At 36.8% G+C, this 25576-nt stretch overlaps 1 protein-coding gene and 1 pseudogene across 2 annotated transcripts in view; both read left to right on the top strand.

Annotated features, from left to right (window-relative positions):
* Window positions 1–25576, top strand: part of SYTL5 (synaptotagmin like 5) — a 194529-nt gene that overhangs the window by 24552 nt on the left and 144401 nt on the right. The gene's annotated exons all lie outside the window — the stretch shown is intronic.
* Window positions 11054–12027, top strand: LOC105714263 (methylsterol monooxygenase 1-like; annotated as a pseudogene).

The following is a 25576-nucleotide window of genomic DNA, read 5'->3' as shown; positions in this document are numbered from 1 at the left end:
GAGTAGTTATGATTGACAATGAGGTGACCTATACTAGAGCAACAAGATAGAAGGAGCCCAAGTCCTTGACATGATGAAAATGCTGTACCAATCTGTCTGCCTTTCTCTGGACTTTTATATCAGGGGAAATACATTTTTCCTCGGTCAGCTACTTTTGCAGGTGAATCTCATCCTGACTAACTTTGCACAACATGCTCAACTCCCTTGAAATGAAAACATTTTGTCTTAGTTGGTAAGTTTATTTTTTACCCATGGAACATGAATAACAAATATAGGGATTGTATCAGTTATCTATCTCTACTATAATGCTGTGTAACAACTACAAAACATAGCCTAAAAGACCTGTGGGACACCAGCAGGCATACCAGCACATTCAGAATGGGAGCCCTAATAGGAGAAGACAGAGAAAAGACAGCAGAAAGAATATTTTAAAATGGCCAAAAACTTTACAAATTCAATAAAAGATATGAATCTACACATTTGAGAATCCCTATAAATTCCAAGTTGGATAAACTCAAAGAGATCCACATTTAGACAAATAATAATCAAACTGTCAATATGAAGAAAAACCCTTGAAAGCAGCAGTATTGTTACAGACCATGAATCTCCAATAAGATTAGCAGCACGTTTCTTATCAGAAACCATGGAGGACAGAAGGCAGAGTGTTGATATATTTGAATTGCTGAAAGAAAGAGACTGTCGACTAAGACACTAAGACATCTATATCTATCAAAACCATCCTTCAAAAATGAAGGATAGTTTAAGACATTTCTGATAAATAGAAACAGAGATAATTTGTCACTAGCAGACCTATCCAACAAGAAAAATTAGAGTCTTTCAGACTACAATGAAAGGACACCAAACTATTACTCAAATCCATGTAAAGAAATAAAGAGCCCAGGTAAAGATAACCACATAGATAAATATATATAAAGTACAACATGAATTTACTTTTTCCTTTTTAACTCTTTTTTCTCCTAATTTGAAAGGCAATTGCATAAGGCAATAATTATAAGTCTGTATTGATGGGCATGCAATGTTTAAAGCTACAATTTTTATGACAGTATCTACACAAATAAGGGGGCATAGAATGGAGATAAATTGGAGCAATTTTTTTTGTATTCTGTTGTAATTAAATTGGCATTAATCTGAAAAAGTTTTTTTAAGTTAAGATGTCAATTGTCATTGACTGGGCAACTACTAACAAAATAACTTAAAAATATAGCAAAAGAAATGACAAGAGAATTAAATGGTACACCAGAAAGTATCTTTTAACACAAAATAACTCAATAATGGATGACTAGAAGAACATAAAGGCATAAGGTGTATAAAAAATAAATTTCAAAATAGCAGACACAAATTCTGCCTGACCAGTAAATGTAAGTGAATTAAAAAGCATAATGGGTTTTTTAAAATGATACAACTATATTCTGGCCACAAGAGACATACTTTCAATTCAAAGTCTCAAATAGGTTGAAAGTTAAAGAATGGAAAAAGATACACCATGCAAATAATAATCAAAAGACAGCTGGAGAGGCTATTCTAATAGCAGACAAAATAGACTTTAAGACAAAATTGTTGCTAGAGATAAAGGAATACATTTTATATAATAACAGTGTCAATCCAACAAGAAGATATGACAATTCCAAGCATATATGCACCCGAGAGGAGAACCTCAAAGCACATGAAGCAAAAATTGACGGGAAAGTGTATGTGATGGGAGATACTGTTGTTATCATCTTTAGAAAATATAATCTGCCACATGCACTTGAAAAATTACACTATGCTTAGTATAACATTATCTTGTTCTAGTAACTCTCATTTAGATATTTGTTATAGAAATTAATGGACTGATTATCCCTCAAATCTCAAGATCATTTATTAAGACTTCACATTAGCATCCAAAGGCTGATGCAGTGCAGAGTTCATATGATACAACTCATAATTTTAAAAAGAAAGCATACTTTTGTCTAGGTTTTTCACCTTTTATGTATAAGCCTGCCTTCCTCTGGAGGTCTAGATGTGATGTATTGATAGCCAGCTATTGAGGGCTGTAGGTGCTTTACTCACCTCCAAGTTCTAGAGGCAAATTCTTATGGTCAACCAGGAAGCTGAGGCTTCCTTCACTGAACATTTAGAATGTTGTTATTCATCCAACAGTTGATATAGTCCACTCCTTCCTCATGAATTATTCCTACAAGAGAACAGGATATATCAAAATGGGCTGGACACACTGGCTCACACCTGTAATCCCAGCACTTTGGGAGGCCAAGGCGGGCAGATCACCTGAGGTCGGGAGTTCGAGACCAACATGGCAAAACCCCACCTCTACTAAAAAAAAAAAAAATACAGAAATTAGCTGAGCATGGTGGCAGGTGACTGTAATCTAAGGTACTTGGGAGGCTGAGGCAGGATAATAGCTTGAACCCAGGAGGCAGAGGTTACAGTGAGCCAAGATCATGCCACTGCACTCCAGCCTGGGCTACAGAGCAAGATTCTGTCTCAAAATATATAGAGATAGATAGATAGATAGATATGGTAGCTACATTTTCTAGAAATTCTCCCTATAGTTCCCCAGGACTTGTGAATGTAATTAGGTATCAAATCTGTGATTGTGTCTTGTTACATAACACAGTTGTGAAGGTAGACTAATGGGGTATCAAGTAGCCTAATCTAAACACATGGACCCTTAAAATAGAGAATTTCTCCAACTGGTGGCAAAAGAAGAGGGCAGATGGGAATGTCAGAGACATTGAAAACATAAGGAGGCTTTGATTCACCATTTCTAGCTTTGAAGATGAGGGGGACCACATGAAAACTGTGGATGGCCTCTACAAGCTGAGGGAGGCTACCAGCTGCCAGTCAGAAAATGAATGGGAACTTCAGTCCTACAACTGCAAGAAAATGAATTCTGCCAACAACTTAAATGAGCTTTAGGTTGAAGCAGATTCTCCCCCATAGCCTCTTGAAAAGAACTCAGCCCAGCCAACACCTTGGCTTCAATCTTGTGAAACTCAGAGCAGAAAATCTAGCCACGTCCAACCAGAATTACGGTACACAACTGTGAGGTTCTAAATGAATGTTCTTATAAACTGCTTAGTTCATGGTAATTTGTTACACATCTACAGTAAACTAATACAGTGGATCAACAGAGTACCAGTGTGGAATCCCCTATTAATTCTTATCTTTCTTATTCCATGATCACATGAGTGAACTACACAGATGTTGTATATAAAGTAAATGTGAAGATGTCTATGACAAGCAAGGGGCATTGCAAATTCAGGGATTTCCCCAACACAGACAGAAAGTATATGGATTTAATGATTGTTGAATATATGATATGGGTTTTATTATTGCTTCAAAACATTATGTTTTGTTATGGAAGGAGGTTGGGCTGTAATCCTGGCTGGGGGATATATGAACTAAGACAACATTCCTACACAAATGATTGGGAAAATATGTGAGAAATGAATACATGATATATGTGCACAATTTCAAATTTATTTTTACTGCAGCAGATAATGATAAGATGTATTTTCACTAAGGCTGTAGAACTTACAGGGCTTGTCCAGGGAGATCTTTGAATGTACAGTTTTGGAAACCTTTTCAGAAAATGAATAGAGAAACTTATCTACGGTTGTCCTTTATTGTCCAGTTTTCCCTCACTGAAAATAACCCTGTGTCAGGCACTGGTGATAACTATTAAATTGTTAGTCATTCTGCAGCCCCACCAAAGTACAAAATCTTTCTGCTCTCAGATGCTACATTTCTCCAACAGTAGCAGGCTAACCTTGCACCTTGGCATGAATCAACTCATGGCTGGCTTTAAAATGGTTAAGCAAATGCTTATTTGCATTGAATTTTTCATTTCCTTATTCTATATCCCCATGTTGTTCATAAAGTCACATGCTTTAAAACTTTGGTTTGAATGGAAAAGAAACTAAAAGCTACAAAGAGCTGAGGTTGGTCCTTAACCTACAAAATAAGAATTTTCCATCTCTGCCATTCATTATGTCATTTTATCGTACTCTCTCTCTCTCTTTCTCTCTCCCCACCCACTCCTTTCCTCCTTCCTTCCCTCTTCTGCCTCCTCCCTTGCCCCTGTTTTAAATATATATTCCTATTCCATCATAATGCCAAAATGCTTTAGACTGAGCATAACCCTCACTTGAGCTTTTTCCCTTTTATCAGCTAAACTTGGAAATTTTCAACGGTTAGATATGATTAGTTACTGTGAAACACTAAGACAGATCTTTTGGCAATTGTCCTTTCAACCAAATGAAGGTTGAACTTTCAAACATTTCATTTAGTAGGCACTGTGTCTATTCAATTGAGCCTGCATTAACACAAAACTTTTTGAAACAAAGTTGTTGAGGTTGTTTGAAAGATAATCCATTCCACAAGATTGGTTTCCTTACAAACAGGTTATTCTCCTAGTCACAAATCTATACCTAGGCTTAACTTCTTTCTATTTTTAGCTTTATCTTTATTCTTCTATCCTTCCTCTGCTGTGATGGTGCTGTTGTAGAAATTATCTAGAGGAAGACCTTTGTGGGACAGGGGCAGGGCCTGGCTTAAGAGGAGACCTGGAGAATATTGCTAATAATTACAACAGGAAGTGGAAACACTATTTTAGAATGTTGTATGTGCCATTCATTGTCATCCTAGGTGCACTGGCTGAGCCCCATAAATTATACACATTAATACAATTAGTCAAGTTACAGAAGCTTGCATTCCAAATGAAAATTTCCTATATCTGAGGCATCTGTGTAAAAGGTAAGATGTGGTACATTTCCAAAACTGTGTCTAAAATTCTATTTACAATGGGTTACAAACTCAATGCCCCTAAAGGCAAGGTGGGTAGACAATAGGAAGATGGTGGTAACTATGATAAACTGGGTGTGTCTGCCCTATCTTTTTTTTTCTTGAGATGGAATCTCCCTCTGTTGCCCAAGCTGGAGTGCAGTGGCATGATCTTGGCTCTCTGCAACCTCCGCCTCCTGTGTTCAAGTGATTCTCCTACCTCAACCTCCCTGAGTAGCTGGGACTACAGGCACTCGCCACCACGCCCAACTAATTGTATGTATGTGTGTGTATTTTTAGTAGAGAAAAAGTTTCACCATGTTGGGCAGGCTGTTCTTAAACTCTTGACCTCAGGTGATCCACCTGCCTCGGCTTCCCAAAGTGCTAGGATTACAGGTGTGAGCCAACGCACGTGTCCGCATTCACCCTATCTTAAGGGAATAGCCATTCTCCAGCCTCTGCCTCTTGTTGCCACACAGATTCTGAGACCACTGTTGCCTGATCCTGATTCTTGAAAGAGGAAGCAGAAACATGGATTATTTTATGTGAATTCCTTCATTTATAAATGTTTATTCTTTTTTCACACGAACGAAACACAATAGGCAAGACAAACGAAACACTCCTATAGGCTGGATTTAGCCACAGAATCATTAATATCAAGGTGACCATTAAAATCAAGGGTTCCCAGTGATCTCATTTCCCTCATTAGTTCTCTCTCTTTTACGAGGTGTACATGTTTAGTATACAAACAAGTATTTTGTTAGGGATAGGTGCACAATAAATGATATAATTTGTGCAAGGATGTTATTTTTTGCATGAAAATCAATCTAGGTGTATGAACTAGCCCTAGGAAATTTATTGGAAGTCAGTAATAAATAAATGTGACCACCGTGTTTATTTTACTATCTTCTGATTAAATTTTGTGTTGACTCTGGGGTAAATTATTTGATAAGCTGCAATGGGACATTTCCAGGAGACTTATTTGGAAAACCTGATTAGAACCCAGTAGAGGGTAAATGACAAAGTCTAGTGAAATAAGTCGTTCTTGGAGGCAGTTGTATTCACTCTTCATGACTATTTCTGGAAAAAAGCTTTATGGAAGGATGTTGCCTAACTAGGGCTTACTATAGAGGGATTTTCCTGTTCCCGCTGGCAATTTATGTGGTTACTATGAATCAGTGATAAAACTAGATGAATTTGTTGACTGAATCAATTGGAGTTTCTGTTTGTTTTCAATCAGGCATACAATATATCATGCCCTGCAATGACTTTAAATAGAGATTTAGAATCACTGGATTATTAAATGTGTCGTAGTAAAATGCATCAACTTCAGGGATTCCCTGCCAGAAAGTCATGTTTACTGGATTCATTGCACAGCAGTATCTGGGAACAGCTCCCCACCATATCCAGCTTGTGCAGGGACAATTCCAGAAAGAAATGGAGAGTGGCTGATTACAATTTTGCAGTGTATTTCCTGAGACCCCTTACCTGTTTCTGACCATGTAATTCATCATTGACATTAACAATAATGACATTAACAATAATGATGATTGAGGTAATAAAACCTAGATCTTTCTCATATGAAGTTGCTGCTGGTGCCTTACCGTATCCCTTTGGTATTCACCTGGACATGCAAAATGCTGCTTGCTACTGTTACTCTGTCTGAGGGCTTTTCTTTCCTATGGTCAAAGAAGCAAGCTCCCCTTTTGTCTAGGATAGGGTCCCCAGAAGTAGCCTTTAACCAATGACTGATGGGGAGTTGATGGATAAAAACACGTCAACTTCTTTGACTATCAAATGTATCTCTAAGATGTGACTTTGCATTTCCAGCAAGGTCCCATGTGATGCTTATCCTGTTGGCCAGGGGCTACGCTGTGAGAACCACTATACTAAAGACGTTGAGCCCTGAAGCATTTTAGGATTTGATCACATGTTATTTTCATAGAATAATTTTTTAAATCTATTTTTAGTTATGCCTCCTACCCACAGAAGTCAATTACTTGAAATAACTTGTAGGGGGGAAAAAAAACCTTTTCATTTATGTTTTATCTTAGCCACTCCCTTACTGTGATTTTGATTTTCTTGCTGTCAAGCTTAACTGTTTTGGTAGGCTTAAACTACCATTAAAAGTCATTAGTGGTATAAATTTTCTAATAATTCAGAAAAATTCTGTTGTATTATTTGTGAATCTAAGTGGGTTAATGAGTTTTATCTACAAATAATATTTATAATAATAGGCCTTTCATAAACATACACAAAAAATTCTTTCATTAGTACATTTTCCTGTATATCCACATTTTAAATAAAGTACATATGCAAATTTTATGGAATTTTCTCATTTGTGATCATATATCTCTTTAAAGAAAATAACACATCACTTCAGATTCCTGTTAATTTTACCTGCTGTCATCTCCTACCTAAATGAGTCATGTCAAGTATTACGTGCTGCTTCTCCTGACAAGTACATGAAAGTTGGAGCAATTTCACACACTCTGTCCTATTCTTCTGTCATAGTTCTTTAATGCATTATGGGCAGGAAATGACTGACTGATGAGAAGAGTTAGTGGGAGGATGTTCAAATCAAATAGCACTTATCCTTGCCCTCTACCCCTTTATCTCTGACAACTCCCCACAAATGGCTTATTTTTTCCTGGGCTGGTTTATGGTATAGCCCCATTTGCTGCTAAGCTCTTGAACCCCAGCTCATCTGATTAATTCCAGGTCTTCTCTAACAGTTCTGGGCCTGCCTGTCCTCTTCCCCATTGCTGTGCTTCACTTTATCCCTTTTTTCAAGTAAAATTAACATAAGGCTTTTGTGTGTGGCAGATTTCTAAATCTTGGAAATAACAGGAAAGGGAAAAAATGGTGACAGCCCAGCCCAGTACCACAAACTTACAACAGAATATCATGTCACCATGTTCTCAGTTCTTTAGCTATGCCCGATTACAGAGAATTTCTCCTCAGGCCTCCATATGGCTTATATCTTTGCCTCTTGCTCTTTCTCTCCCCTGCTTTCATCCCTTCTTCCCTTCTTGTTGGCCTCCCTCTTGGCCATCTTAGTCTCTCTTATTCTGTTTCATAGTGTAATCTGGCTGTCATTCATTTAAACTTTGAGCAAGAGTCCTCACATTTCTCTATGAAAAAGTTAGTCAAGGCCCATCATCAAAGTATTTTTCTAAAAAAAGAGCTATCTACCTCTGAGAAGATTCGAATCATTCCCCGAGAGAGGATAAAGTGACTATAGTCAGTATTGTTTTAAGTACCATTTTTTAATTCCCACTACATTTGTTAAAGGGAAGATAATAGGGAGGCTTACTGCTGAGAGTATTTTTGTGAATCGACATAGGTTTGGAGAGGAAAACTAAGGTGAATTAGGAAGTGCACTGCTGGCTTATGTTAAAGAAGAAAATGTTTAAGGACTCTTTCTAAAGATGGTAATGAAGGCTTTATTTGAGGAGACTATTGCTGTAGGTAGAGGAAAAACTGCAATGAGGTCTTGAAATGGGGGAACAAAATTGGGCTTAACTCTAACTCCAGTAAGAAAAAGTGGGGATTTACAGCCAAGGAGCAGGGTGAGGGTCAGTGGATGGAAAATTACTAAAAGGAAACCTCAAGGTAAGGGTGATTCTTACTGGACCAAATCAACATAATTCCTGCTGAGGCTGACCAGGGTGATTTGATATCGATGATGGGGGATGAGGAATTTGGATGATACAAAATGTGGGGATTTTCAGTAAATTAACTTAGCCCCATTCTTGCTTATACTTGATTCTACATGGACAAAGAGGGAAGCCCAAGGTCAGAACTATGTCAAATGAGAGAGTCTTTGTTACTTAGAAGTCATATTCCTCGTTCTAGCTCTGCTTCTGTCTGGCAGTGTGGTCTTTAACAAGCCACTTAATGACTCCCAGCCTGTGTTTCATTTGTAAATTGAAAGAGTTTGTTCTGTGTTTTTCACAGGTGAAGCATAAGCCTAAACAAAACAAACAAAAATTCACCATGGTTCCCGTTGAAGCAAGGGAGGAGTCCAGATCCACCCCTTTATTTTGTTCTCTTCCACGCCCTCATGGGCACAGTTCTGAAAACACTAATCTAGATGGTTTTCATAAACAGTTGTTCCCTGCTTTTCTGGAGCTTTTTATTAAATTCAGGTTACCATAAATGCTCCTCATATATCAAGCAGAAGCCTCTCAGGTGGAAGCCTGAGAAAGGAACTTCCCATGGCCTGACATAGATGAGGAATTTTGGAGCACACTTGATGTTTATTTATGGGTTGTTTATGGCCCACTTCCCATCTTGTGTATTCTTAATATTTAAAAAGTTTGTCACAGGTCTGGTCTATTCTGGAAACAATATACCTGTTGAAAAAAAATACTTTTTCTGGAAAAAGAGTGTCATTTTGATTTTGGGGTCATTTTGATTGAGATTTGACATTTGGTAATAATTGATGAGTATGTTTTTTATCTTAAGATGCCTGTGTAATTGGTAATATACTTAAAGCAATCTATTACATTAGTTGGTGACTCCATGAAGAAAGCAGAAATCACTTAAACCTCTATAGCACGAATTTGTGACATACCGTGAAACTGCCCCAATCCCTTGGGAACTTGATTTCCATTCACTTGTGGAGATGAGTCCCCTGCACTTGCCAGAGACCCATGCCAAGTGGGCAGTGGGGCAAAAAATGAAGGGTCAATCCATGAATGCAGGCACAACTGAAATTAAGTTAACACCTCCGGGGACAATCTTTAACTAATGGTGAGTAGGAATAGGTAGATTAATGCCCCAGCCACCCCTACCTCCCTACCTTTGATGGTATAATTGTGAAGGTATTCTGTGTAATTCTTCCCAGTATCCTCAAGGAGACTGAGTCATTTTTCTATAGAAATAGCATACATTTGATTTTCTTTCTTCCTTTCTCTGTCTCACTTTCTCATCTCTCATTTTTGCATCCTGGGATTACCTCATAAATACTTACCTGCCTTCAAGTCCTTGCCTCAGGGTCTACTTTTGGGGGAATTCAAATTAAACTAACCTCCAATGCTGGTACAACTTCATATACTAAGAACTAAATAGATGGTAGACTTACTTCAAAGCAAAGCTTTAGCATTCTGCAACTACAGTTAACTTTACATATATGTTATTGTTTCAATAAATTGTGTTGTGTTCTTGAGAATACAAGCTGAAGTGAAGCAGGGATATAGGTACAGTAATTCTGTTTTTACAAGAATTATAAATTGAGATAACTGTGAATTATATGATTTTAGAATTTACCTTTTTAGTTTTCATGGAGCAAGTGTGTTGAGGGTTTTTAATTCAAGAAGAAAAATGTGATATGGTCTTATTTTTATCAATTAGCTGTCCCTCAACTGTGTCAACACCCCTTTCCCAAAGATTTGATACTACCTTTATGACATTTTAGTCAGATTCCATAATTCTCATCTTACTTTGAATTCCTGGAAATAATCATTTTATTTCAGAGAATTATTTCCCCCTCAGTGGGAGGTGAGGGAATAATCAGTCTCCATGAACACCCCCCAAAAGACTGGTGGACTTTTCCACATTCTGCATAGGTCTCCGGTCTTGATGGGAAAGCAGGGTGGTGTTGGTTGATATAAGAGTGCCACTGTCCTGGCACCTTCCAATAAATCTGATCTCCACTGTTGCTGGCTCACTGAAGACTCAATGAACTTAGAGCATGTCTTCAAATTGGGCCTTTTAAAATCCTATCTGCATCCTGTTGTGGTATGTTTACTTGATCTTTTTTTTTTTCTTTTTGAGACGGAGTCTTGCTCTGTCGCCAGTCTGGAGTGCAGTGGCGCAGTCTCGGCTCACTGCAACCTCCACCTCCCAGGTTCAAGCGATTCTTCCACCTCAGCCTCCGTAGTAGCTGGGACTACAGGCACGTGCCAAACACCTGGCTAATTTTTGTATTTTTAGTAGAGACGGGGTTTCACTGTGTTGGCCAGGATGGTCTCGATCTCTTGACCTCGTGATCCACCTGCCTTGGCCTCCCAATGTTTACTTAATCTTAACAGTAAATTAATTTGTACTTCCTGAGTTCACATGAGCAAGTCTGTTATTAGAAGTCAGTTTGAGTTTTAGAAGTTTATTAGGTATGATTTACTCATAAGTAAATGAGAGTTGGATAAAAACAGGTGGAATGACAAAATCAGAAGCATCAAAAATCATGGCTACAGTCACCTTATGACCATCCAGAATTAGAAGGCTATCTGCAGAGATTTGAGAAATGGCAACAAATGAAAGTGTTAGCCTCTTTATTTAGTTCAGCATTTGTAGCTGTGGAGTATTTAGATTCACTTTCACCTGAGAGTCCTCTGCAAGAACCATTTTCAAATGCTTGGAATTATATGTTAATAATTATACGATGTTCTAGATTGCAACATGGGGATCTGTTATCGTTTATGAAACCTTTCATTTCTCGTTCTTTTTACTTGGATATCTATGTCAATTTATACCTTGAATTTAGAAGAATAACATTGAAAATATAAACCAGAGACATGGGAATACCAATGGAAATGCTTTAAAGTACTTCTCTTTACTTTTATATCCAGTTGTTTTTATTTGTGAACCTATTATTTTGCAAAGTATTTCAATATTCCTTATGATTGAAAAAGAATGACAAAATGGTATATGCTTTTGGGAAGGCACTTTGGCTATACTGTCTTTGATACTGCTTGGCACTATTTCTAAGCCTGCATAATTTCTTGTACCACAAAATAATATATAAATAGATTCATAAAATTCATCATGAGTTTCAAGCTCCATTTGGAGTAGAAGCTGAATATGCACATCCTTTGGAAATTCTAATTCTTGGAACTGGCTTTTTCATTGGAATTATGCTTTTGTGATATCATGTAATTAATTCTTCTCTGGACATGGGTGACCATTTGTTTGATAGAAACTACTGATGCCCATCATAATGGTTATGATATTCCTCTCAACCCTTTAAATCTCATGCTTTTCTATGCTGGTTCTCAGCATCATGATTTATACCACATGAACTTCATCAGAAACTATGCTTCTACATTTTCATGGTGGAATAGAATTTTCAGAGCAGGCTTTCAGTTTAATGTCTATAAAGAAAAGATGAAGAAGTTTGAGAAAAAGACTGAAAAAATATCTCATATAGACCTTTCTGAACATATACATTTTCCTGAATTGAAACTAGTAGCTAACATTCCTTCTGGGGAGCAGAAATAAGCATGTGCCTTGGTTGCTAAGTGATAAAAGGAATATTAATAACCTTTAATTATCTTCCTAGTGGAGACTTTTTCTGCCTTACCCACAAATTCCGTATATGTAGAAATACGCAGATAAGTATTTCCTGCAAAACCAGTCCCCTCTTCATCACTTCAGTGACTTGCTCTTCCTCTTGCCCCACTTTCTTCTCTCCCTCATTTCCTCCTCTCAAACTTTCCTCTTTCATTCACTCTCTCTGATTTCTCCCTCACTTCTCAGGGGCTAAATTGGCTGTCTTCATATTATAAAGTTCACACTTTTCTTGACAATCTCTGGTCAACCAGCTTCATTCAGCGATTGCTTTGTGAACATTCCTGTGTATCATAAGACATTTCTCATTTCCATCTGATATGGTATGGCTCTGTGTCCCTATCCAAATCTCATCTCAAATTGTAATACCCACGTGTTGGGGGAGGGACCTGGTAGGAGGTGATTGGATCATGGGGGCAGTTTCCCCCATGCTGTTCTCATGATAGTGAGTTCTCACAAGAACTGGTGGTTTAAAAGTACGTGGCTTTCTTCGCTCTCTCGCTCTCTCTCCTGCCACCATGTACAACATGCCTTGCTTCCCCTTCACCCTCTGCCATGACTGTGTTTTCTGAGCCCCCCTCCCCACCAGCCATGCAGAACTGTGAGTCATATAAACTTCTTTCCTTTATAAATTACCCAGTCTCAGGTACTTCTTTATAGCAGTGTGAAAATGGACTAATATACCATCAGAAAACTGATATCGTTAGCTAAGATTTACATCTTTTTTTGTTTCATAGAATACTTCTATTTAGGCATGTGTTCTGGCCACTCTTTCTCTGTTGGGTAGAAGAAATAGAACTGCATAGATTTGGCAGACAGACTTGGGTGTACATCCTGATTTTCCCACTTTGTAAGCTTAGTTAACCAAGTTATTTTTTCTGTATTCAGTTTCTTCGCATTAAGTGAGGCTACTAATAGCTACCTTGAAGGATTGTTGTGAGAGTAAATAAGATGAACTATTTGACTATTTGTTAACATATCTTCATTTGAAAACATTTTCTCCTGTGCCCCCAACTCCATTTCCTATTTCTTTTCCTGATGTTTTTATAGATTTCCAAACTAAACCAAAGTACCAAATGACTCACTCAATTTAAGCCAGGAAACAGAGTTCAAAATCTTCTCCATAGCTTCATTTTTTCAGGATGAGAATATTTCTTAAGTGGGCAAATTCTACTCCAGGAGGCTTCAGAATTGTCAGGATCTTTTTTTCTTATTTTCTTGCACTTATTCCATTTAGATCCTGAATAATTTCTCACAAATTTATCCTATTATCAAGCAGTCTAATGGAGAATAATGACAGGGAACCTCCTATAACAGAGTAGTAGAGGTTAATGACAACAAGAGGTATAACATAAACTGCTTTTATTTACTAGAAATATTAGTTGTTCTAGAATTTAAAGTCCAAAAGCATCACTGGAATCAATTTTCTAAGCATCAGTTTTATGTTTTGTTTTTTAAAATGAAAAAGCATATATCATTTTAAGGAATATTATTATATATGTTATAAAATTATATCTTATGCTATGAAATCATTTAAATAATTTTTGCTTAAATTAATTTTGTAACTTTACTGAAGTATAGAGGCTTAAAATTCATATATATTGAAAGTATGCAACTTGATGATTTGATCTATGTATATATTATCAACATTTCCACTTGCCTATCTGCCACCACCTCCCACCTCAGCCTCTGGTAACTACCAGGCTGCTTTCTGCTTGTATGAGTTCAACTGTTTCAGATTCCACATACAAGTGAGATCATGGATGTTTGCCTTTCTGAGACTAGCTTATGTCACTTAACATAATGTCCTCCAGATTGCTCCATATTCTCACAAATGACAGAATTTTATTCTTTTTTGTGGCTGAATAGTATTCCATTTTGTGTATGTACCACACATTTTCTTTATTCATTCATCCATTGACAGGCACTTAGGTTAATTTCATATCTTGGCTATTGTGAATAATGCTGCAATGAACACAGGATTACAGATATCTAGGGGGAAAATATTTTGAAACAAACCGAGCCTCAATTTGTTGATATTTCTTCTTTGTATGTAAACTCTAAAGGATCCTATTCAGTTTCAAGCATGTTATCTGATATGGCAGGCATTCACTTTGCAATCTGAAAACCATTTCCAACACCTTTCTTCTCTTGTCCACCTCTACCATGGAGGCTGAAAAAATGTGAGACTCACTTTCCTATTCTTCCTTGTCACTGAAATATAAGGGAAATTATTCTGGGGCTTCATGAAAAGTTTGTACTTTCAAATAAAAGGAACAAAGTACGTAAAAGACTTATCTCAGTCTAATTTCTATAAATTCCTGCTTTTAAATGTTAGTCTGTTATTGTGATGCTTGGAGCTAGGAAAGCCATTTGAAACCATGAAGCAACCATTCAAAGAACCAAATCCCATATGCTAAGGTTGGCCAAACATAACAGTAGAAAAAGCCTATGTCCTTCATGACATGGGTGAGCCACCAAACCAACTTGACATTGCTGTACCTCGAATGGTTTATATCACTGTAGTTTGTTTATTATTGTCGTTGATACTGCTATTGCTTGCTGCCCAAAGCATTCCTCATTGATTAAATCTGGAAAGAGTAAGCTATCATGTCATTAGTGCTTCCACTTTAATCAGCTTAATTTCTCATACCTCACAAGATCTGAGAAGAACAGGTACATTTTGATTGTGGTTAGGGGATAGAACATGAAAAAAGGAAAACTAATAGTGTTCACCGTAATGAGGGAAGGTTATTTGTCACCAACAAAGAAAAAAGGAAAAACATATAATTGTTAGGGAAAATAAAAGAAAATGTAGAGTACACATCTTGCCCTTTTAGTTGCACCTGGGTACCCAGGTGATCCTGGGTACAATATTAAGAAATGTAGTTTTTAACTTGTAATTTATTCTATGCTGTTTAATATTATAATTGCATGTGAACCATGACAAATTACTTATTCTACTCGAGATCTCTCCTGTCATACAGACAGTGGTTTCAATGCTTAGGGCGTGGAAATCAGTTTCTTGACTGGTCTAAAGTACACATCATTAGAAAAGAGTATCTGTTGTGAAAAGTTTTAAATGTGGGTGATTTGTATCTCTTGTTGTTTTGGACTATTCATGCTCCCAACCCTTTTCTGTTTTTTGTTTTGTTTTGTTTTTTTTAAGATGGATATTCACTCTTGTTGCCCGAGATGAAGGGCAATAGCACAATCTCAGTTCACCACAACCTCCACCTCCCAGGTTCAAGTGATTCTCCTGCCTCAGCTTCCCGAGTAGCTTGAATTAGAGGCATGTGCCACCATGCCCAGCTAATTTTGTATTTTTAGTAGAGACAGGCTTTCTCCATGTTGGTCAGGCTGGTCTCACTCCCAACCTCAGGTGATCTGCCTGCCTCGGCCTCCCAAAGTGCTGGGATTACAGGCATGAGGCACCGTGCCCGGCCCCTTTTCTGTATTTTAAGAAGTCTTTTAATCAATACCTATTTAAATATTTGGGGAAATGCCATCATGATCAAATTGAAACTTCAAGAAGTTTAAAAGATTTTCTCTCAATGGATTGAGTCATTGCCTTTCATCCTTTTTCCTACTTAAAGAAATATAAATTATATATTTGAGCATCCTCTTGCTCTTAGATTTGGTATATATGCTTCCAGGACGCTTTCTGTTGGTACCTGTTCCTCTACTCTACAGTATTTCTCACTTAGAGCAAGCCTAATAAATTTATGTCTAAATGATATTGCTCTACCATGCATATCTATTTTATGAAATAATTATTTGCTGAAAGTATTTTCAGAAGAGCTGTCTTAGGTAGGAAGGAGCTGCAGGGCTGTGTGAATTTTCTCTAGCTGTCCTGCTTATGGACATGAAGAAGACAGATGGATATAGGGTTGGTTCTTTGATGAGTTCACATAAATGGGGACAAGATGCTCTCCTCAAAGGAACATACAGCTTTAGAGGCAAATACAAGGTCTTAAAGACAAGTAAGCAAGAACAAGAAGGGAACTTTATTTATTTCTGGCATTCTGACATGGTAATGGTAGACCTCTCTATGAGATAACATTTGTAAGTGACCTTTGCTTTCAATTTCTGTTATGATGAGAAGTTTATAATTCTTGGACCATGCTGGAATAAATCGAAACATAACAGATGTTTCACAATTAGCAAAACCAATTTAATGAAGTGTGTTTCGTGTTGTGTTATATTTCTGATAGTTATAACTTTCCTCCCCATCTTTCACCCACCCCCACCGCACATACACACAGCCACACAGACACAGATGGCCATATAACAACATTGTGTGCAAAGCTCTTTTGGTGTCACTATGAAGCTATAGTGAGTTAATCAAGTATATGTAACCCGTTATCAGAACAAAATTTCAGGTCTGTAAGTTTCAAGTCCTATATGCCATATGAAGAAAAATGTTATCAAAAATAGAAGAACCATTATATAACCTTTATTTAATGATACTAAAATTCTTAGAGGTCATTGCAACAGAGTCTTATCAATAGCAAGAAAGATTTCACAGCATACTGTAAAAAATACCAGATCTCTTTACCACTAATGAGACACGAGATCCAGGGCAAATGAGTTTTCTCATATCTGTGAAATTAGGGTTATGATCCCTTCTTTTATACCTCACAGTGTGGTTATAAAAAAAATCAGGGAGGATGTGGCAAAAAAAAAATTTATAAATAATAAGTGAGATTATAATTTATTGATCAATTTTTTTAGCATTACATGTATATTCATTTGGCACCACAACATGGATTATTTAAAAACTGTTGATTACACATTGGTCTCTTCCCAGGGAATTTAGAGGAATTGTTTAAATTGATTGCCTATTATATGTAAGTTTGTTTAAAAATATCTAAATTCTTTATGCTTCTTTTAATTTATGTAATTGATTTTAAGAGTCCAAAGACAATGACTCAACTATTTACTTTGTTTTACTGTGTTTGCAATATTAGTGAGGTAAAAGACTGGAATTATCTGCCATTATTGTCCATATTGTGTTATGCTAGAAACACATAATTAGATGAACATCTTTTACTTATTTTTGTTCTTGAGGTTAATAGATGACAGCCTTCAATTTTCTGACTATGGGGAAAATGCTCATATCTTTTTAGATTAGACTCACCTTTATGTAGCAATACACTGGCCAGGAAATGTAAGGAAAATTCTAGGTTTTGAGTAATTAAATTTGTAATTACCTTTCCCTAAAGGACTCTGTGAATTGGCTCAGTGGCTATTTCCTACCTCAGGATTCAAGTTCTAGGTTGGGCTTTAGTAAGGACTCCTTCACTTTCCTAGACTGAATCCCAGCCTTCCAACCTGAACATCTATATCATCTGACGCTTGTAAGATGTCACCACAAAGTGATCATGAGAGGAACAGGAGACAAATGCGGACCTTAGTCCTTAGTCATTTACTTATGGCCTGATTTCCATGGTGGACCATGTTAAAATTGAACACATATGTATACAAACATACATATTTTATTGATTCTCCCTAAGCCAACTCTACTGGTTTAACTGTGTGGGAGAGACACAAAATGTAACTACATGGACTAATCTTGCAATTCCAAGTTAAACAATTATTTAGCATATAGTCTCAATTTGAGATGCAAAAGCAGAAACTATTAAGTTAGAGAATTTAGAATTCTACGTCTATACTTGTAGTTCACTTTGTCTAGTTGCTGGTTCTTGTCTATGCTTAGTATAATTTGGGGCACTTTACTGAAAACTCCATACTTAAATCAAGTCATTTAATTAATTAGAGAATTAATTTAGTTCATTTTTATTTTGGTAAGAACATTTAACATGAAATCTGCCCTCTCTACAAATTTTTAAATGTACAATTAAGTATTATTTACTATAGGCACAACGTTGTACAGCAGATCTCTAGAACTTAATCATCTTGCGTAAGTGAAACTTTGTACCGATTGAATAGCAAGTGCCCATTTCCACCCTGCCAGTCCCTAGCAACTGCCACTCTACTCTCTGCTTTGAAGAATTTTACTATTTCAGATACTTTATACAAGGAAAATAATGCATTATTTATCCTTCTATAACTGGCTTATTTCACTAAGCGTAGAATCCACAAAGTTCATCTACGTTATCTCATGTGGCAGGATTTCATGATTTTTTAATAATGAATAATATTCAATTATATGTATAGAACACATGTTTTAATCTATCTCTATTTGGACATTTAGTTTGTTTACATATCACAGCTATTGTGAATAATGCTGCTATGAGCATGGGGGTGCAGATATGCCTTTGAGATCCATATTTCTATTGAATACCAGTAAATACCCAGAAGTGGGATTTCTGGATCATTTGGTAATTCTATTTTAAATTTTCTGAGGAGCCTCCATTTTTTTTTTTTTTTTTTGGCTATGTCCATAAAAATTTATTAACAAGCACTGAAATGTGAATTTCATGATTTTCATGTCATGAAACATATTTTTAATTTGTTTTCAAATATTTTTAAAATGTAAAAATCATTCACAGGCCACGTATCAAGCTGTGGGCAGGATTCAGTGCATGGGCGTGTCTGCCAGCCCCTATCTTAAGTGAAGATACCAGCAAGACCAACCTGAACTTCTCCTAAAACCAAGACTTTCAAAGCAGACTATGAATGAGAGAGCATGCCCTGTGCCAGATGATCCAGCGGTGTGAAGGTCAGGCTGTTCTACAGGAGGACAATGACCCATGACGTCCCCTCCATTCTGAAACCCCTGATTCCCAGCAGAGAGAGGAGTGGGCCTCAGCTTTGCAGACAGCACTGTTTCCAGATAAGTGTTAAAAGGAAAACAAGACACTTAAGAAAGATTTGAAGCATTCCAGCTTTTGATACACTAAAGTATTCTAAGTCCCCAGTGATACCCCACGTCAAAGTAATCACCAGCATGCACAGCTGTTCCTGTGTGGAGACTTCATAACTGGAAAGCAGGTAGGAGCCAGCCTGAATGAATTACCTGATGAACCCAGAAGCCTGTCCATCGCAGAAGCCTGTTCAAAAATCACGCAGTGCACACCTCACTCACACAGAGTGCACTCACCCAGACATTTTGCTTGGTATATTATGTTGCTGCTAAACATTTCTAGGAAGTTGCAAAGGTTCATTCTTGCTAAATGGTGATTGAAATTCAGCAACATCCCTGCGGCTCTGCAGTGTGTGCCAAGGTCAAATCAAATCATAACAACGTCCTCAATCGTAAAACTGGGTGCCAGCCAGGTCCATGTCCTCACGCTTTCTGAAACAGGTTCACCATCTGCGCCAGAGCTGCCCAACGGAGCTCCTTGAGACTCCAATACACATTTCTGCACTTCCCACAAGGGAGCCACTCTCCAGGAGCAGCTCCTGATCACAAGGGGTATGGCTGGGGCTGGGGAGGGCTGCAGTGTTCATGCTGAGTTTCAACAGCCCTTGTGGTGAGCAGCTACTTCGGGGCAGCGCATTACCTGGACGCTGAGATGGCGGGAGCAACATGAAAACGTCCACCGTGCCAGAAACGTCAGGCCACAGATGTTCCTAGACGAAGATGCACTAGACATGAACGGCGGTATGAGAACACCAGAAACTGCCCCCACCACAGGATCGCTCGCTGCCTCCAACGTGAAAATAGCTTTTCAAGAGCTTCCATTCCACCGTTTTGGCTTCCCCTCAATCAGAAAGAGGGCACAGGCACTGAGCAAGAGCCTGTGCTTGATGACACAGAATGTTCTTTCAGCCCGTCCTCTGAGCTGGCTGCAACTGACGTCACCTTTTCTTTCTTGAAGGGAGACACCAGGATGCAGGAGAACACGTGAAAACGCTTTTCCTGATTCGAGGTGAGAGGCATAACCGACTGCCACAATCAGCAACTCAAGGTGGCCTCCCCCGACCTCATATTCTTAGCCTGCCCGTTGGGCCCAGGCAGAGGACTTCTGCGCAGCTGCTTCTCCAGCTGCTGCTGCAGTCTGGGCCTCCCAAAGTGCTGGGATTACAGACGTGAGCCACTGCGCCCGGCTTCTTTTAGCTTTTAGCAGTTTTAATATATCATTATACTCCTTTCTGGTATGCAAAATTTTTGCTGAGAAATCTTCTGATACTCTAATGGAATTTCCCTTATACATGCCAAGACAACTGTTCTTTTGCTGGTTTCAAAATGCTCTCTTTGAATTTAACTATTGGTAATTGATTACAATATGTCTCAGTGTAGATTTTCTGGGTTCATCTTATTTGGCATTTATTGGGCTTCCTGGATCTGGATGTCCATTTCCTTTCCAAGATTTATGAAGTTTTGGATATTATTTCTTTGAATACCCTTTATGTACCTTTCTCTTTCTTTTTCTTTCTGGTACTCACGTAATGCATATATTGGTTTGCTTTATGGTGTCCCGTAAGTCTCTTAAGTTTTACTCACTTCTTCTCATTCTTCCTTCCTTTTATTACTCTGACTTGTTAATTTCCAATAACTTGTGTTTGAGTTTACTGATCCTTTCTCACATTCCTGGACTCAAGCAATCTTCCTTCTTTGGCCTCCCAAAATGCTAGGATTACAGGCATGAGCCACTGCACCTGATTTTGCTCATCCTTTCTTCTGCTTGATGTAGTCTGCAATTGAACCTCTCAAGTTAAATTTCTCAGTTCAGTTATTTATTGCATTCTTAAGCTTCCAGATTTCTGTTTGGTACTTCATATATTTTCTCTGTTGAAATTATCACTTTATTTATACATTCTTTTCTTGACCTCCTTGAGCATCGTTATGATGGTTATTTTGATTTCTCTGTAAGGTAAATCAAATATCTCCATACAGTTAAGGTTTCTGGAGGATTTATCCTGTTCCTTGTTCTGAAACATATTTTCCTATATATTTGTTTTCCTTACATGGTTTTAGTTTTATAGTACTAGAATGGGGAAAACATCCCCTAATTAGATATAGTACCCATTTTCATAAGACATTTAGGTAAAAGGTGTTACAACTAACTTACATAAAGCTTGTTTAAACACATTACGCCTTTTATAATTCTATTAACCTGTATGTTTTTATGTTCTGGTTTCAGGAAACCTTTTTACCCCCAGACCATTTTACCTTTTCTGATGAAAAGGGTTTGAAAGGGTGTTGCATCTGTAAAACTTATGAGGATAGCAGATTTGACAAGGCTTCTTAAACAGATCTATGGTTCTGTGGGAGGAACACCCATGTAGAATGGGCCTCCTTAACCCCCAAATTTACCATGACCCGGGTAATAGACATATTAGATGGGAAGATATCACAGTTATAATAAAGCTAGTCCAACATGGCTTGCCTATTAATATATTAACTGCTTCATCTAGGGTACTTCACTTGGTATTTTATAGGGAGAGTTGGGCAATCCTCTTCTTAGGGCAAACAGACCTTATAATGGCATTATCTAGCCAACTAGGCTCATTGCTTTCTCAGGAATAACCCCCTGTGCATTAGTGATTGTTCAGTAATGAGCTGTGGATCCTGTATTAATCCAAACAAGCTTTTAAAATCGGTAGCATTTGAAATTGAGAATTTTGTTCTTAAAGTGGTTATTTTTATAATCCACTAAAGATTTTTTTTAAAGAAACTGGATTATTTCAATCTGCAAAATGGACCAACTCCTTTATATTATACTCTTTGGTTTTAAATAGTTACTTGGTTTTGCCCTTCCCCCATATTGCTATTTTCTTGGTAACCTTAGGGCTCAGAGTTTTGTTGCCCTGGCTTTTGTAAAAAAATTATTTAGCTTTATCTGTATAATTTCCTTTATTGTAAAGCAACTCTTAAATAGTTTTATGCAAAAAAAAACTTACTTTTTTTGAGAACTGACATCCTTATGTTTATAAAATTTTAACAAAAGCATATTTTATGCTTCTCCTATTTTAACTTTTTAGTAATCCAAATTTTTAGTGGGGAAAAAAAATCCAATGGTTTAAACATAACTTTAAGATTTTTAAATTACTGGAGAGTTTTGAGATTAAATTTACCAAATTAATTTTTACCAAAGATTACAAAGGTAAATTAAAAGTCGTCTGAGCTAGGTTTTACCAATTTGATAAGCACTTACATTTTTAAAGTTACTTGATTAGAACTCTTTCATGTAGTTTGGAAGCGAAACATCAATTCCACATGACACATGTAAAGATAAAGGTATAACAGGCATGCAGAATAAAAGGCATGTTCAAAAGATACTTTATTTGCCTGTTTTCAAAAACAATTTTTCTTCCTTACTTAGATAATTAGTAAAGTTATAGGAGCCAACAAAAAGTGAAGGAAAGAGCCATCATTCAAGGCCTTTTTTTTTTTTTTTGAGACAGAGTCTCACTGTGTCTCCCAGGCTGGAGTACAGTGGTGCGATCTCGGTTCACTGCCAACTTCTGCCTTCTGGGTTCAAGCAATCTCCTGCCTCAGCTTCCCAAGTAGCTGGGATGACAGGTGCCCACCACCACACCCAGCGAATTTGTGTATTTTTAGTAGAGACAGGGTTTTACCATGTTGGGAGCTGGTCTCAAACTCCTTATCTCAGGAGATCCACCCGCCTCAGCCTCCCAAAGTGCTGGGATTACAGGTGTGAGCCAAGGTGCCTGGCCTGACCTTTTCAAAAGAGAAAGAGTGACACTTTAAAGATACCAATCTGAAGAATGTTAAAGAAACAGACTATAGAATTTAAAAGTTTAAAAACTTCTTGCACTAAAAATAAGTCAGTATTTGTAATAAAATATTTTTTTAATCAATTATTTAGTTTTGTATTAGTGCATTTCTTTTTAAAATAATGACCCACCTCTAGAAAGATTATTATGATTTCTTTTTAATTATAACCAAATGAATTATATAACCCCTTTAAAAATTCATTTTACTAACCTTATTATGACATACATAGTTCATTCACAACATTTTTAGACTGTTTTGTCTTAAATATCCCTCTTTCTTGTACAATCGCGTCTTTTTTATTTTAGGACAAAAATTTGCTACACAAGATTCTTTCTTATATAAAATTTTTTAAATCTTTTTTTAACCAAAAATACCTCTTTATATCTTTAATTTTCTTCACATCTCTTATTTTCTGTTTCCTTCACCTTGTTTTATACATAACCCTTAAATAAGCCTTGAATTAGACAAAGATATTTTACCTTTAATAAGAACATTAAAAATGTTTTCCTGTAATTCTTAAATTAGAATTGCCCACTTCATATCAATTAATAGCCTTAGATCTTAAATTATGACGAGTTTGTTTAAAAGCATTTATTCCATGACATTTACCTGATTAATTTAGTAGTTTGCCTAGATTATTTACAAAAACTGTGATAGCCAATATTTAAAGTTATTTTTCTATTAACCATTTTTATAGCTGTTTCAGGTATTTACTTAATTAATAAAACATATGGTTAGTTTTAAGGATATTTATACCAGTAACTCAGTATTTAGCTGTTTTCATTTAAGCCAACAATATTTCATAAGCATACACAAGCAACGATCATTCTGTCTTAGACTGGGTTTTATAGTTTATAACCCTAATAGCAATTCTTATAGTATTCTGCAGGAATAAACATGAAACTGATTAACAGATGCAAACAAAATTTTAAGAATTCTAAAGACATTGCTGATATTATTTTACCAATGATTTTAACGCCAGCTTATTTTGTAAAGATTTTACTTAAGTCACATGAACTTGAAAAAGTATTTGACTAGTCTTCCTTTTTTATTAAAGTATCTGATTTAAGCACTTTTTTAGTCAATTAATTAGAGTTCTTTATATGTTTTTAGTAGTGAAAATATTGTATACATACACATAAATATATAGACGTATGAGTCATGGCAATAGAAGCACATTGTATAGACTTATAAAGACCTACTTTTTTTTTTCCATTTTTTTAAAAATCTTACCCTAGGCAGTTGTCAGCTAAACAGCCTTAAATTTGCATATTAAAGGCAACTCAGGTGAAAATCAGATAGCAAACTTTACATCTTAAGGTAACAAGAGAAAGTCTGGTTCTGTCATTAAAAAGTAATGGAGTGCTAATACATACTGCAACATGAATGAACCTTGAAAATATTACTGTAAGTGAATACAGCAAGTCAAAAAAGTCACATATTATATGACTTTATATATACGAAATATCCTGAATAGGTAAATTCATAGAGAGAAACAAAACTAGTGGCTGCCATTGGCTGGGTGAAGGTAGGTATGGGAAATGTTTGGGTAGTGAGCTTCCTTTTGGGATGATGAAAACGTCCTAGACTTAGGTAGTAGTGATGGTTGTACAATAATGCAAATGTACTAAAGGCCACAGAACTGTGGACTTCAAAATGGCAATTATGTTAAGTGAATTTTACTACAATAATAATTTTATAAAACAATGAGAAAGAGAATGATGAAGCAAATGTGGTAAAGTGTTAACATTTGGGGTTCCTGGTTGAATATGAGAACTATTTGCAATTTTGCAGGTTTTCTATAAATCTGAAATCATTTCAGAATAAACTGTTACAAAATGTTTCAAGACTAATGAATTTACATAACAGATTGGTGGGTTATTCTTAAGTAAAAGAATAGGCAACTCTTACACTGAAGGTGAAGGGCAGAAGGAAAGTATGTGTGTAGATTTAGTTAAGTTTGTAACTGGATCACCAGGATTATGAGATCACTCCTAGGATAAGGGTGATCTTTGTTCTTTTTGTGTAGTAGAAGGTTAGTGATTTTGCTGAAAGAGAATGTCTTAGCATTGTACCCTCAGAAACTAATACTGAGACAGGATTTCCGTGAAAGTTTATTTGGATGTTAATTCCTAAAATCACCATTAGAGTTATTTAGGAAGTTAGGTAGGAGAAGTAAGCCAATAAAATGTGTGAACAGGTTTCTGCTTTGGCCAACTGTGGCTCAGTCTTGCTGGGAAGTGTTAGGAAACAGAGCCGAACATGAATCAGAATTTCCCCCATTTTAGGATCAAGGGAAATGGAATATTTCTTTTCCAACTTCCATCTGTCATTGGCTGAGAGCTGCTCCCAGGGACATTAGCTTCCCACAACTTTCAGTCCTCCCCAGGCCAGCTGAAATAAAAGATTTTAGTTGAGAAATGTAGATGTTTACAGTAGGGTGAAGTCAACACGTACTGGAGTAGCAGTACCTTCAAAAGCACTCATAGCACCTTCAATAATGAGAAAATGAGGGAAAACATGGTTTGAAGAGAGTGATGAGGTTAAAGAAAAATAACACGAGTTAGGAGTGGGCAAAGGGATCCACTAGGGAATATGTAGATTGGTTGCCATGATTGCCATGCAGGCTTGTGAACCTCATGAAAGTTGATGTCCATGGATATATCATGGCACTAATCCTACTAAATAAAGATTTAAACTTCCTTTGCACCTATCTATAAGTCAAATTCTTCCAATATGACTTACTTTGTGAGAATCACTTTTGGAAATTACATAATGTTTTTCAGACCACTGGATTATGTACCATAGAAGTGTTTTCACACACTAAAT

This window comes from Aotus nancymaae, unplaced genomic scaffold (genome assembly GCF_030222135.1).
Source record: "Aotus nancymaae isolate 86718 unplaced genomic scaffold, 86718_ANA_hifiasm-v0.15.2.pri h1tg000058l, whole genome shotgun sequence".
NCBI classification, from domain to species: domain Eukaryota; kingdom Metazoa; phylum Chordata; class Mammalia; order Primates; family Aotidae; genus Aotus; species Aotus nancymaae.
This window is presented reverse-complemented; position numbering and strand designations above follow the sequence as displayed.